This window comes from Leptonotus elevatus, chromosome 16 (assembly GCF_054856555.1).
Source record: "Leptonotus elevatus isolate MCC_2025b chromosome 16, RoL_Lele_1.0, whole genome shotgun sequence".
NCBI lineage: Eukaryota > Metazoa > Chordata > Actinopteri > Syngnathiformes > Syngnathidae > Leptonotus > Leptonotus elevatus.
The window spans coordinates 10,561,083-10,573,441 of NC_141254.1; positions in this window are offsets into that span (position 1 = coordinate 10,561,083).

Consider the following 12,359-nt stretch of genomic DNA (forward strand, 5'->3'; position numbering starts at 1 on the left):
CTTGCCAAAGATTTGTGTCCACAGCCGAAAGTCGGTTGAAAGTGGCTGAAAACAACTCATTGAGCCGGCCGGTCGGAGTTGGGGACCGTCTACAAATTGCATGTTACAGAGGCTCAAATTACCAGTCAAGTCACCGTTGACATTGTTCACTATGGAAATGTAAGTTGTGGACGGTCCCTAACCTGCACGTTAAACATCCGGGTGACTTTTACTACGCCAGGCCACGCTCCATGTTGTGTGCTCAGCCCGCATTAGCCCACATTAGGAGAAGCCCGCCCCCACACGGAATGACATGAAACTTGACGTGCTGAGGATTTTTACTCACATCAAAATTGGCGCAGTAATTGGGATAGAAGACGGTCTTTTTCTTGCCCAATTACGTCAGCAAACTCCCATTCAAGTGAATGACGGGCAGCTGTTGTTTACGCACGGGATACATCATCACGGTCACGTGACCAGGATAATGGCGTTGCACACGGTATGTTTTTATTTTGATACTTAATCGGTTTAAAAGAAAATTCAGGGAATAAGATGCCAGAGATATTTGTACTTTTATTCTTTATGCACATTGCCTAATCCAATACTGGAAAATTTGCTATTAGTGATGTGTTCTTTGAACCTTCTTTCTCAAAGTGTTTTAGGCTAATTGTCATAAAAGAAGTTTTATAACATGTTCTTAATGATATGACATCACACAAATATAATTTAGGTTGAAAATGTCTGTAGGTCAGTTATGCTACGATATTAGCTTTGGTCGTATTTTGAGGAGGAGTTCTGAGCCACAGCTCAAAACAAATCAACAAACTCATGTCATTCTCAATGAATAGTTATTTGATTGTTGGACAATGAGAAAGTGATGCATCATAATTCAGCCTACTGCTTAGAAAGCATAAAAAAAGAGACGTTGGGTTGCGTTGAATATGCAGCACAAATAACGAGATGAGTCACGGGACACATTTGAACAAAGCTGTCCACATGAGCGCTTTTAGCAGGACACACCAGGGGTGTTATGCGCGTTTAACGCAGGAAATACACACAAATGGCTGAGTAAGAGGGAGTTTTATCTCATGGGCTACGTCACATGGCAGCCTCCGGGCCTCCACCAGGTCCAGGCAACAGGACGTCTCCAAGTGATTCACGAAGGACGCGGTGCTAATGCCCTTTAGCGACTTCTCTCCCCGAAGAAGAGCTGTCGAGGATGACAAGCTCCTCAGCTTCTATCAAAAAAACAAAAACAAAAAACATGGAGAGTGAGACTGACGCTGCTCGCATGTGGGAAGAACCCTGAGCATGTCCATTTGGATTTATGTGGTAGTAAAAGTGGATGGAAGGAAGTATTTGTACTAGTGCTATCACTATCAAATATTTTTTGAATGTATTAGATTCATCTATCGATTATTCAATCGATTAATTGACTCATTGGATTCATTTTAATTTTACATTTAAGTGTATTACAATTTTTTTCCCCCGATTACTGTTTATTAACCAGTGATTGGTGTTTATTTTCTACTATGTATTCATATAGGGATTTAAAAAAAAGGGGGGTTGATGTCACCTGTTCAGTCATTGTTTTCCAAAGTAAAAACAGATGTTTGCAAATGTCTTATTTGGATTACTTGAAGGACTACAGAAATCGGTGAACAATTACTGTTGATATGCTGAAATCAGAGGAGTTGGTCAATTTTAAATTAAAAAAATGTCTCGAAACGATTACTCGATTATTAAAATAGTTGTTGATTAATTTGATAATCGATTACTTGTCGATTAATCAATTAATTTTGACAGCTCTAATTTGTACGATGTTACTTCCTCTCCCACTGCCATAATTCACCACAATTTTCTGTCCAATCACAGATCCCCAATCTTTTAAAAAGTCTGACCTGTCAAACCCGATTTTTTTTTCATTGCAAGCAACATACACCTTCAGTGTTCCAATCCTGTTTTATTGGAAAACATTGAACAATATCGGTGAAATAATACAAATGGGTTGTTTTAACTGCACATGAAGTTGTTCTCTCAAATAAAAATGAAAATCCTTTTAGTCATCTCAGCAGAACAGGACAGTTGCTGACTTTTTCAGCCCTCTGAGGAGGAAGATGAGATTGGTGGAAAAGATCAATATATTTTTAAGTGATCTGCCGATCACCGATTTTCCAAAATGAAGGAAATCGGGGCCGATAAATCAGCAGGCTGATCGATAGGTGCACCCCTACTAGTAGCATTTTTGCCTGCAGCTCTGGAGTAACAAACATAAAGTGAATGAATATCATCAATCTGGAACACTACATACGACAAAGGACTTTTGTTTTTTTCAAAACCGCAGAGCTGTCATTGTTTCACGCGAAAAAAGAAAATGAAAGAGCATCGTTACAAGGTCATACAAAGAGCAATGAAGCCATTTACATCCGAGTGCATTTATTATTGACGCGACGAAGAGGGGACGATGAGCTCCCCTGATCGTTGCTTATCGCGTAAGCATGGATGGATGTTGTCATTCTGACAGGGAACTGACTTTAATTAATCACAAAAACAAAAAAAACAGAAGACTTTGTCTCTGTAAACTAGCTACAAGTTGTTGTCAATAAAGCTGCAGTGGTACAGCAGCAGATGTTATAAATAATCGCAGTTGATATGGATTAGGGCACGCAGGCGTCAACAATGACAGGTGTGTCACTTAGCATTTATTGTAAAAGTCTGTGGACCGAGTAGGTCACCTTGTGGAACACCGCCAGTATCTATGGGTTCTGTTGCTATGATGGTAACGTAACTAGACGTAGTTTATCACTACGTCCCACTAACCGAGTGGTAAAGTCAATTCAAGTCAAGAAAAATAAGTTTACTTTGCCAAGCAGCCTGTTTCATTTTTGCCCAATTTGTGGCATGCTGGAATTCAATTATCCCCCTTTGTAAGCCAGTTTTTCATGTGAACAAAATGATTAGCGTCCATATTAATTTATAACGACATCCGTCCTCCTCCTCTTCCTTCATCCGCTTTCTTTGTCCTTCATGTTTCTTCGGCACTTCTTCTCTTCCGTCGACGCTCCTCTGTGTAACCTTGCCAGTTTGCCTTTAATATTCATGGCGACCGAACCCGAGGGGGATTCTTTGCCGTGTCTCTCTAATTTAAGCCAGATAAGCTTCATCATTCACGCGCTGATTTAATATGCGTCACGTGGTGAGCGGGTAAAAGGAAAGGGATGACGGCGCTGCATCAATGCGGTCTAATTTGAGGAGGGGTCTCGGCCACGGGCAAATGCTAATGGAGCCCCATTTTCTGATATTTTCGTTCAATTGATGCCTTTTTTTTTTTGCTCCCAACAAAATTAATTCCATCAGTTTTGGGGTTATACATGTCCTCGGGGCCCTGGACCAACTTAATCCCGACCCGTTAATACACTACTGCTTATATAATATGGGTGGGAATCTTTGACTGTCTCACAATTTGATTCAATTTTGATTATTGGGTCTGCGATTCAATTCAAAATCGATTTTCGATTCAGAATGATTTTTGATTCAAAAGGATTTGATTGACAATGATTTCTGCTTCAATTTATAAATGTGCAAAGAATCGTCATGATCTACTAATGCTAATTAGCGCGCTACTCACGGCACTTTTATCACACGCACAAAAAAACGGCTATTCATACAAAACGCTTCAGGAATGTATACAGACAAGAATCTTGCTCTTCCTACGCTGCAAAAAAACTACTTTTATAATAATAAAAATAATAACATGACTTTTTCCTTCTATTCTCTAATGTGGCTACAACATATCAAGATATATACAACATATATATATATCTATATGTATCATAACGTGCGGAACCACACTGCCCCTAAGTGGCCAAATCATGTACATGAGCAGCGCTCCCAATACACACAAACAAGGATAAAATTATTTAAATAAAATAGTTTTTGGGACATTTAAAATCGATTCTGAATCGTACTAAATGAGATTTGCAATTCTTATGAGAATCGATTTTTTGGGAGGCACAACCCTAATATATAATGTAATAGAGAGTGAACCACTGATCAGAATATATGACTGGATAGCCGATAGCCCGTGCAAGCCGTTGAAGTCACGGGGCGGCCATCTTGCCCCTCCCGTCTCGCGAGCAGTGTTCGTACAGATTAGACATATACAGCTCGTAGGCAATTTGTATAGGGCCGGGGGCGTGGTGGGGCGGTCACTAATTTTTAACAAGTAAAAAAAAAAAATAAAGATAAAGAATTAACAAGTGGACTTATGTGCTACTTTGAAGACCCCCTTTTTTCTTTTATCGCTCAGTTCCTTACACCCCAATATTAGATTTGGCAGAGGCATCTTTTGTTGAATTAGTTATAATTCTTTAATAAAATAAATATACACGTTTCCTCCTGTAAACATCATTAAGCATATAATGTATACATGTATTTAAGGCACATTGTAAAATGTCTAAAGTCCTCATGTTTATGTTTAGTAAATTTGAAACATCATAAATCATGCTGTTTCTACTAAGTCTCAAATGTTCTCCAATTTCGATACTGTAAATGTATAGGATCGTATGCCGAGAAGCGTTTCTTGGGAGGAGCAATATGGCGGCCTCTCGGCTTCAAAAGTCTCGGCCTGAAGTGAACGAAACATGCTGCTTGAAAGAATAACTAGAGAATGTGATGTATTGTGTAGAAAATGTAACATACTGTGTGAACATCTAGAGAATGAAATGTGCTCCTTTAGAAAGTTCTACTTACAAACGTTTGAAATTGTGTGAAATAATAAACCAGAAAATGAGACAAGTGAAGAACTGGGATGAAATGTGCTGCGTAAAATAACTCCAGACTGAATTCAGTTTTGTGAAATGATAACTAGAGAATGATGTATACTTTGTGAAATAAACCTCTAGACTGAAACCGTTTGTGAAAATATTAACTAGAGAATGATTGATTTATTTTTAAATGAAAGAAAAGGGCGGTTGGCTCACACGTGTCTTTTCTTTGAGCACATCTCTCCATGGTTCACACGACAAATCTATTGGCCGTAGATTTCCTTATCTGGCCATTATGCACGCTCTCACCTCAGCCCGTTATCTTTCTCTTTTCGCCCCGCTATGCTAAGGAGGCCATTTTGTATTCCGGACACGTAATGCCGGTGTGCTCTTATCTTCTCTGGGGCCTTTGAAAAGGTTCTGATTCTGCATTTAAAGTACGTTAAAAAAATATATATATATTCCAAAGGCGATTGAGGTGACTTGTGTCGCTATGCTAACAGAGTGGGAGGGCTAAGTGCACTGAGGCTGACAGCCAATTCATCTTGGTTATGAACACGGGTGACAAGCGATATCCTTTCAGTACACATTCATTCTACAGTAGCATAGCGTGCGTGGACCTCTTAAGATATTTACTTTACTAAAAATCTTCAAGAATAGCATATGTCAACTTTGCATTTGTGCACCGTTCGTCCATCTATTTGGCCATCCAACAATCTATCGCTCCAAGTGTTCCTTCACTATCGGACAATGAGTCAGTCTATCTATACATCCAATTACAAGGATGATTTGAGATACAAGTGACCCAACTTAGGAGTCTTTGGGGCTAGCCGTCGTTTGGCCAATTAGGCTTTGACTTGAGAGCAAAAATTTGAGATTGTAGAAATTGAACAGTTGTTCATAAAAGAGACTTCAAGTTATTTATTGGCATTCCCAGTTGAGATTTACTGTCTTGGTCAGTAGGGCTGGGTATCCATTCCAGATTTCCAAAATCGATTCAATTCAATTCGGAAGGGCTCGATTCGATTCGATTCACGATTCACATTGGTTTTCGATTCAGTTATGGATTTCATGCAGTACCAAGTTTATCTTTTATATGGAAAACATTCCCAGACGTATCATTGCTGCAAAATAGCAGAAATGTCTTTCTCTTTCTTGGAGCATTAGTAAAAATATGAATATTTACATTTATAATTGATTCCAATACAGTTACATTAATCGTATAATGTATGTTTTATTGAACATGACCTGATCAAAACAATACATAATAATTGGTATCAATTATAACCACAGCGCTATGTAAATAAATAAATAAAGTGGCAAAAACACTGGCAAATAACGACATTTACATTCCTGTGACAGATTTTATACTAAGGTTCCAGTGGTTAATAAAAAAATATATAAACAAATGTACCTGTATTATAAGAGACACAGCCATAGTATATAATTATGCATCCACATATTGTGTTTTTATGTCCAATTCTTACCTTCCTTCTTTTGGTGGGTATTTGGCACATTAATTTACGTGGGGGAAGGGGGGGGGGCTTATTAAAAGCATAGATTCATGGCTTTATGAATCGATATTGGGCTATGAAAAGGAATATCGATTCCATATCGATTATCTATTAGTCAGTCAGTCGTTTAGTCCATCTGTCCGTCCTACCATCACGTCATTGTACATAACTCATTCAATCGCAGCAACTTCACTGAAGCAACCCCCTCCACTCCCGGCTGTTTTACTGTACAACCTGGGTCGATCCGTCCATTTGTCCATTTATGTCTTCCAATCTGTCCAAATATTGGTCTTTTCGATTAAACATCAGCAAAGTGTTGGTTGGTTGGTTAGTTGGTTGATCCGTCTATCTGTCAATAAATCCATCCATCCATCTTTCCAATACTTCCATCAATCGGACAGTCCGTCTGTCCATCCAGCTATCTGTCCTACCAATTATATCTTCTTCATTGATCAATTAGTCGGCCCGTCAGACATTAACATATTTGTAAAACAAGTGTTTCATGCAGCTCTTCAAATTGTCCTTTCGTGAACTTCAATTCTGGCAGTAGTGTAACAAAAAAAAAATCATGTTGCGCATCATGTTACCCCCCCCCCCCCCCCCCAAATGTCAGCACTGCTGTTCTTTCCGCATATAAAACAACCCCACCCACCCGCTTCCTTCCTGCCTTATGACAGTGCTTGTCAAGCCGACAGGCGCTAGCAGGAGGCAAAGCTGGCCGTTTAATCAGATGAAAGGTGTGAAAGCAATGCCAAGAAAGTGTCATGGCTGCTGGAGACGCCACGAAAACCCCTGTCGCCGCATGCAAACACTTGCTACTAGTCCCTGTCAGTGGTTTCTTGGTTTAAAAAACAAACAAACCTTTAAGCACCCTGCTTTGCTCTGTGATGTACGATATTCAGCATCTGGATGAGCCTAAATCGTCTCTAAACGTATTTACACGTTTTGGGGTTTGAATGAGTTAAATGTTTTTTGGAAATATTTCTCCTCCTGGACCCGAAAAGTTTGAGAACAGATGTTTCAGAGTCACCAAAGTTCGGGATGCATTTTGGTCTTTTGTGGTCATTCTTAAGTTTCTAGGGACCATGGACAAAAGGGGAAACCAACAGAAGCCAGAAAATCAATCATCATGTTTTAAGGGCGTGGCTAGTTGATACCGCAATTGCGATTCAGTTTCTTATTATTTTGTCTCCCTCATAAACATGACAAGTAGCAAAAACATCACCTTTTTTCCTCCCGTTACGCTTTTGCCATAAAATGTCTATTGTGACAGAGTGCGGCTCTGAGCATGTTTGTTTGTCCTGAATGCTAATGAGCTCCAGTGGGCAGATCCATCCTTTTAATTTGCAGACAATTTTATGTCCAGAGTCCAAATTAAAATCAACTGCATACATCAATAACATTGCCCAACATGGAAGAGCAGACATACTGGACGTATAGCTGAAGGACGCACTACAATGTAGGAATTGGCCAACATTTTTGTAGAATTGTTATACTGAAAGCGTCTTGACCTCTCGTTGTCGTTTTTTAATTTTATTTTTTGTTGATCAGGGGCAGACAAAACAAGTTTTACTTCTTTCTGTCCCCTTTCTTCTTTTTTTTAAACTTTACTTTGAATTTCAATATTTCTTTTTTCTTTTACAAATGAATTGAATTGACAGAGGTCGGCAAATAACTCGTGTTAATCCATCTGAGCTTTCAGCAAAAAGAAAAAAAACCCGCAAGTTGTCAGAGATCACAAACTTTGAACTGAAATGTGTCCTGAAGCAAAACACTTTGCGCCTGCAGCTATGCCCGCAGCAAATGTGGCGCTTTGAGCCAAATGCTAATGCTAACGGAATGGAAGCAAGCTGCACTGAAAAAGGCTTGAAATATGTACACTAGCATATATACAGCCTTCAGGGTTGTGCATTTAATGAGTCTTTTTATATATATATTTTTAGAAGCGACTTGTTATCCATTGTCCAATTTTAATGAGTGTTCCCTCACCTGTACCTCAAACCTTTTAGGTCTCGGAATGCTGTTTATAGGCACCAGGATCGGGAATTAATTAAGCGACTTTAAGTCACTCGTGTCGGAATTTCCATGGCAATGCGTGTCGCACTTCGCGGATGAATGCATCACAGTCGTCACATTTTGAATCTCTTCAGTAAGTAGTTGCTATTAGTTCACAATTAAAATTGATGAAACATACCATTCGGAAGAATAATTCCAGAATGAAATTTGAAATAATAACTATAGTAGAGAATTAAGCCGACTTTGAGAGGACGCATACTGTGTGAAATAATAACTATGAGAAATGAAACACTGAGAAATAGCTAAAGAAAGAGCCAAAAAAAATACTTAAGAATAAAATATACTGTGAAATATTATCTAAAGAAAAAAACACCGTGAGAAAAACCAAGAGAATGAAACACTATGTGAAAGTATTACAAGAGAATTTAGCATAATGTGTGAAAAATACAGAATTAACCAAATTGTGTGAAAAATAACGAGAATGAAACATGCTATGACAAATAACTGGAGAATTCAACAAACTGTCTGAAAATATAGCTACAGAATGAAACATACTATGTGGAAACATGCGGTGTGTAGTCAATGAAACACACTTTATAATAGGGGTGGCAGGCAATTACATTTTTTAATCATAATTAATCGCATCACTTCAATAGTTAACTCACAATCGCAAATTTTATCTCTGATCTAAAGCTACAATAAAATGTACAATACTTTTTTTTTTTTTTTTACTCTATATAGTTTTATGGTTTTTATACTCTTGTTAACCTAAAAGTAGGGGGGGAGTGATAAACTAATAGCGATATGGCTGCATCTTTTAGCCATTTATTAAAATTAAAAAGATGTACTGTACTGTGCGATAATGATTGGTGTTGAGGTCATTTTTCTGCCACTAGGTGGCATAATTGCATTTGTAAGACGGTGACAGCTCAGTGCATTTTTCTTTTCATATTAAAAGTTATCTAATCTTTACCATGAAGTAACTTGTGAAATTCTGCAAATGTTTTAATATTGTAAACTACAACTTGACTAATTCCCCCAGTACAGGCTTTCCAAGTAAGGGATTAATCGCGCGTTAAAAAATTAACTCAAAAACACACTAATTTTGACACCCATAAAAAATAATCACTAAAGCATACTGTGAAAATATATTCAAAAAAAACAATCTGTGTAATAATTGAATGAAACATATTGTGTGAAAAATAATAACAAATACGAAAAAGATACAGTATCAAAAGTCAGTAGTAAATGAAGCGAACATTGTAAAATTATAACTACAGAATGAAACATACCATGTGAATATATTTAGAGAACAAAACATTTTGTAAGACCCATTTCAAGAATGCAGCCATCTTTAAAACCAAAAACTAGCGGATGAATCGTATTTTGTAAAATAATAATTAAAAAATGCAGCACACTCTGAAACAATTAGAGAATGAAACTTACGTGGATATATAACCAGAGCATGAAAACATGCTGTGGGAATTATCTTAACACTTTTTAGAGAATGAACTATGCTTTGAAATAATACGAGATGTAACAAGAAAAATGAATCATTGTTGAACTATACAGCAGTTAACTAGAGAATGAGATTGTTTCGCAATCACCTATGTTGTTAGCATTCCTACTGTTTTCCATTTGGTATTATGCTAATTCAAATACATTTCACATTCAAATCCAGCGTGTAAGCAGTGGATCAGGGAGTCATGCGGCGCGCGTCTACGATCCAATTATTTTTTCTTTATTATTATCAACACCTCTCAACTTTTTAAGAGAGGTGTTATTTTTTGTACCTGTCAGGTTTTTCCCCAACCTCGCCTCATCAGCGAAGCGGACGTCTCTAGCAATCAAGTCCAAAATGAGTTGGTCACAAAATGGACGCCCTGGGAGCTGACTGGTGAATTATGAAATAAAAAAAAAGGCCTAATTATACATTCACAGCCGCTATGAGAGCGCATGCAGCAGATTGTGCGGATAATGCACAAAAACGATATTAGCATGTTGCGCGTGCTAATTGCGATAACGGGGGCGATCCGATGAGGGACGACCATTGATCCGTGCGGATATTGATTGGACGCTGCGGGATTATGACGACAGCGCGTACTCGCTCATCCAGCAGGATTATGCAAATAAGCCAATTGAGGAGGAGGCGGCCGTTTTTTCCCTGCCAGTCGACTTCAAAGCGGCCGGCGCTGTGCATAGAATTAGCGCTGCGCCTAATCCTGCAGAAGGTGGAGGAATGAGGAAAGAGGGGGAGAGGGGCACTTTTATTCATGTATGAGGGTACAGTGGGGGAGAAGGGTGGCAAAGTGAGCAAGTGGAAAGGTTTCAGCAGGAGAAATGGTCACTCACAGCGCAGTAACAAACATGGAAAGGTATATACACTGTATAAAAAAAGAAATTGGTGTACAGGAGCAAGAACTGTAAGGGAAGGAGACCAAGAAGGAAAGGATCAAAGTGAATTTATACAGAAGTGTGCTATCACCCACCGCAATAAGAAGCCGGGAAGTTGGAAATTGCTTCTTCATGAGCTTCACGCTCCTCTTCCTGCACAAACAAAAATTGCACATATTGCAAAATCCACAAGGATCAAAGGGCATTTGTACAGCTGACATTTTACTGCACCTGAGGAGCAGGATTTTCAAAATTACATTAAAGGAGCAGGGAAGTTGGAAATGACTGTAAACGTACTTATTTTTTAGTGTCACGTTCCTGTTCCTGTGCAAACAAAAATTGCACATACTGACATTTAATTACATCTGAGGTGCAGGATTTTTAAAATTACATTAAAGGAGCAGGTAAATTGGAAATGACTGTAATTGTACTTCTTTATGAGCTTCACGTGTTCCTGTTCCTGTGCAAACAAAAATTGCACATATTGCAAAAACAACCAGGATCAAAGGCTACACATTTTACTAGACCTGAGGAGCAGGATTTTCAAAATTACAGTTAAGGAGCAGGGAAGTTGGAAATTACTGTAAACGTACTTATTTTTTAGCGTCACATGTTCCTGCGCAAACAAAAATTGCACATACTGCCATTTTACTACATCTTGAAAAGCAGTATTTTCAAAATGACAATAAATGAGTAGGGAAGTTGGAAATACTGTACTGTACTGCAAGATGACTTCTTATTGAGCTTCATAAATTCCTTTAAATATGGCAGGTGTGTGCCGACTCCCATTTGATTTAGCTTGAACGTGATTGGTTAATTCTGAACACAGCCTCGTCCCCAATGAGAAGTTGTGCACACTTGTGCAACCACATTATCTCAAGTTATTTATTTTTTATTCCCTTCTTGAAAATATATATTTTTTAAACTTCCAACTTGAGTTGTGCAGGTTATATGTCACAATTACCTTAACAAAATAAAAAAATAAAAAACAAAGCCAAGGATTTAAACAGGGGGGTGTAAATTTTATATCCACCGTACATGCTCTATGGCTGTCATTGTACTTATCACTTTTTGGTACTCTCTGCAGCACTGTCACACAAAAAAGCAAAGAAAAAGAGTTGTAAATATTTCACTTCAAATGTGACCATAAAAACAAAAGCTAATTGCCATCATTGTTACAGACACAAATTAATGTATTAACTGATAACAGCGGAATGAAATGACAAGCTGTGATTGGCTAGTGTGTGTGTGTGTGTGTGTGTGTGTGTGTGTGTGCGTGCGCGCGACACAAAATGACAGCGGCGCTCGCTATATGACATGTTAGCTACTAGCGCCACCACATGGCCACCCTGAACATTACTTCCATTAAAGCCCTTTTTCAGTCAAACCATGAAATTAACATGTCAATTTTAACATTTTATAGTAGTCTTTCAAATGTAAAGAAAATTTACCTTTTTTTGGTTTTGTTTATTCAAAACATTAACAATGAAGTGATGTCAATTACAAATGAGCAACTTTCGATATCATTAAAATGGAAAATAGCATAATTGTGACTTCAATGTGTATTTTTTTTAAAGACAGTTTTTGTTACACTAGCTTTGTTTAGTTGTCTCACTCAACTCTCACTGTTACTAATGTTGTGGGAAGTTATTTAAAAGTTTAAAAAATTATAATCTAACTTTTACCACCA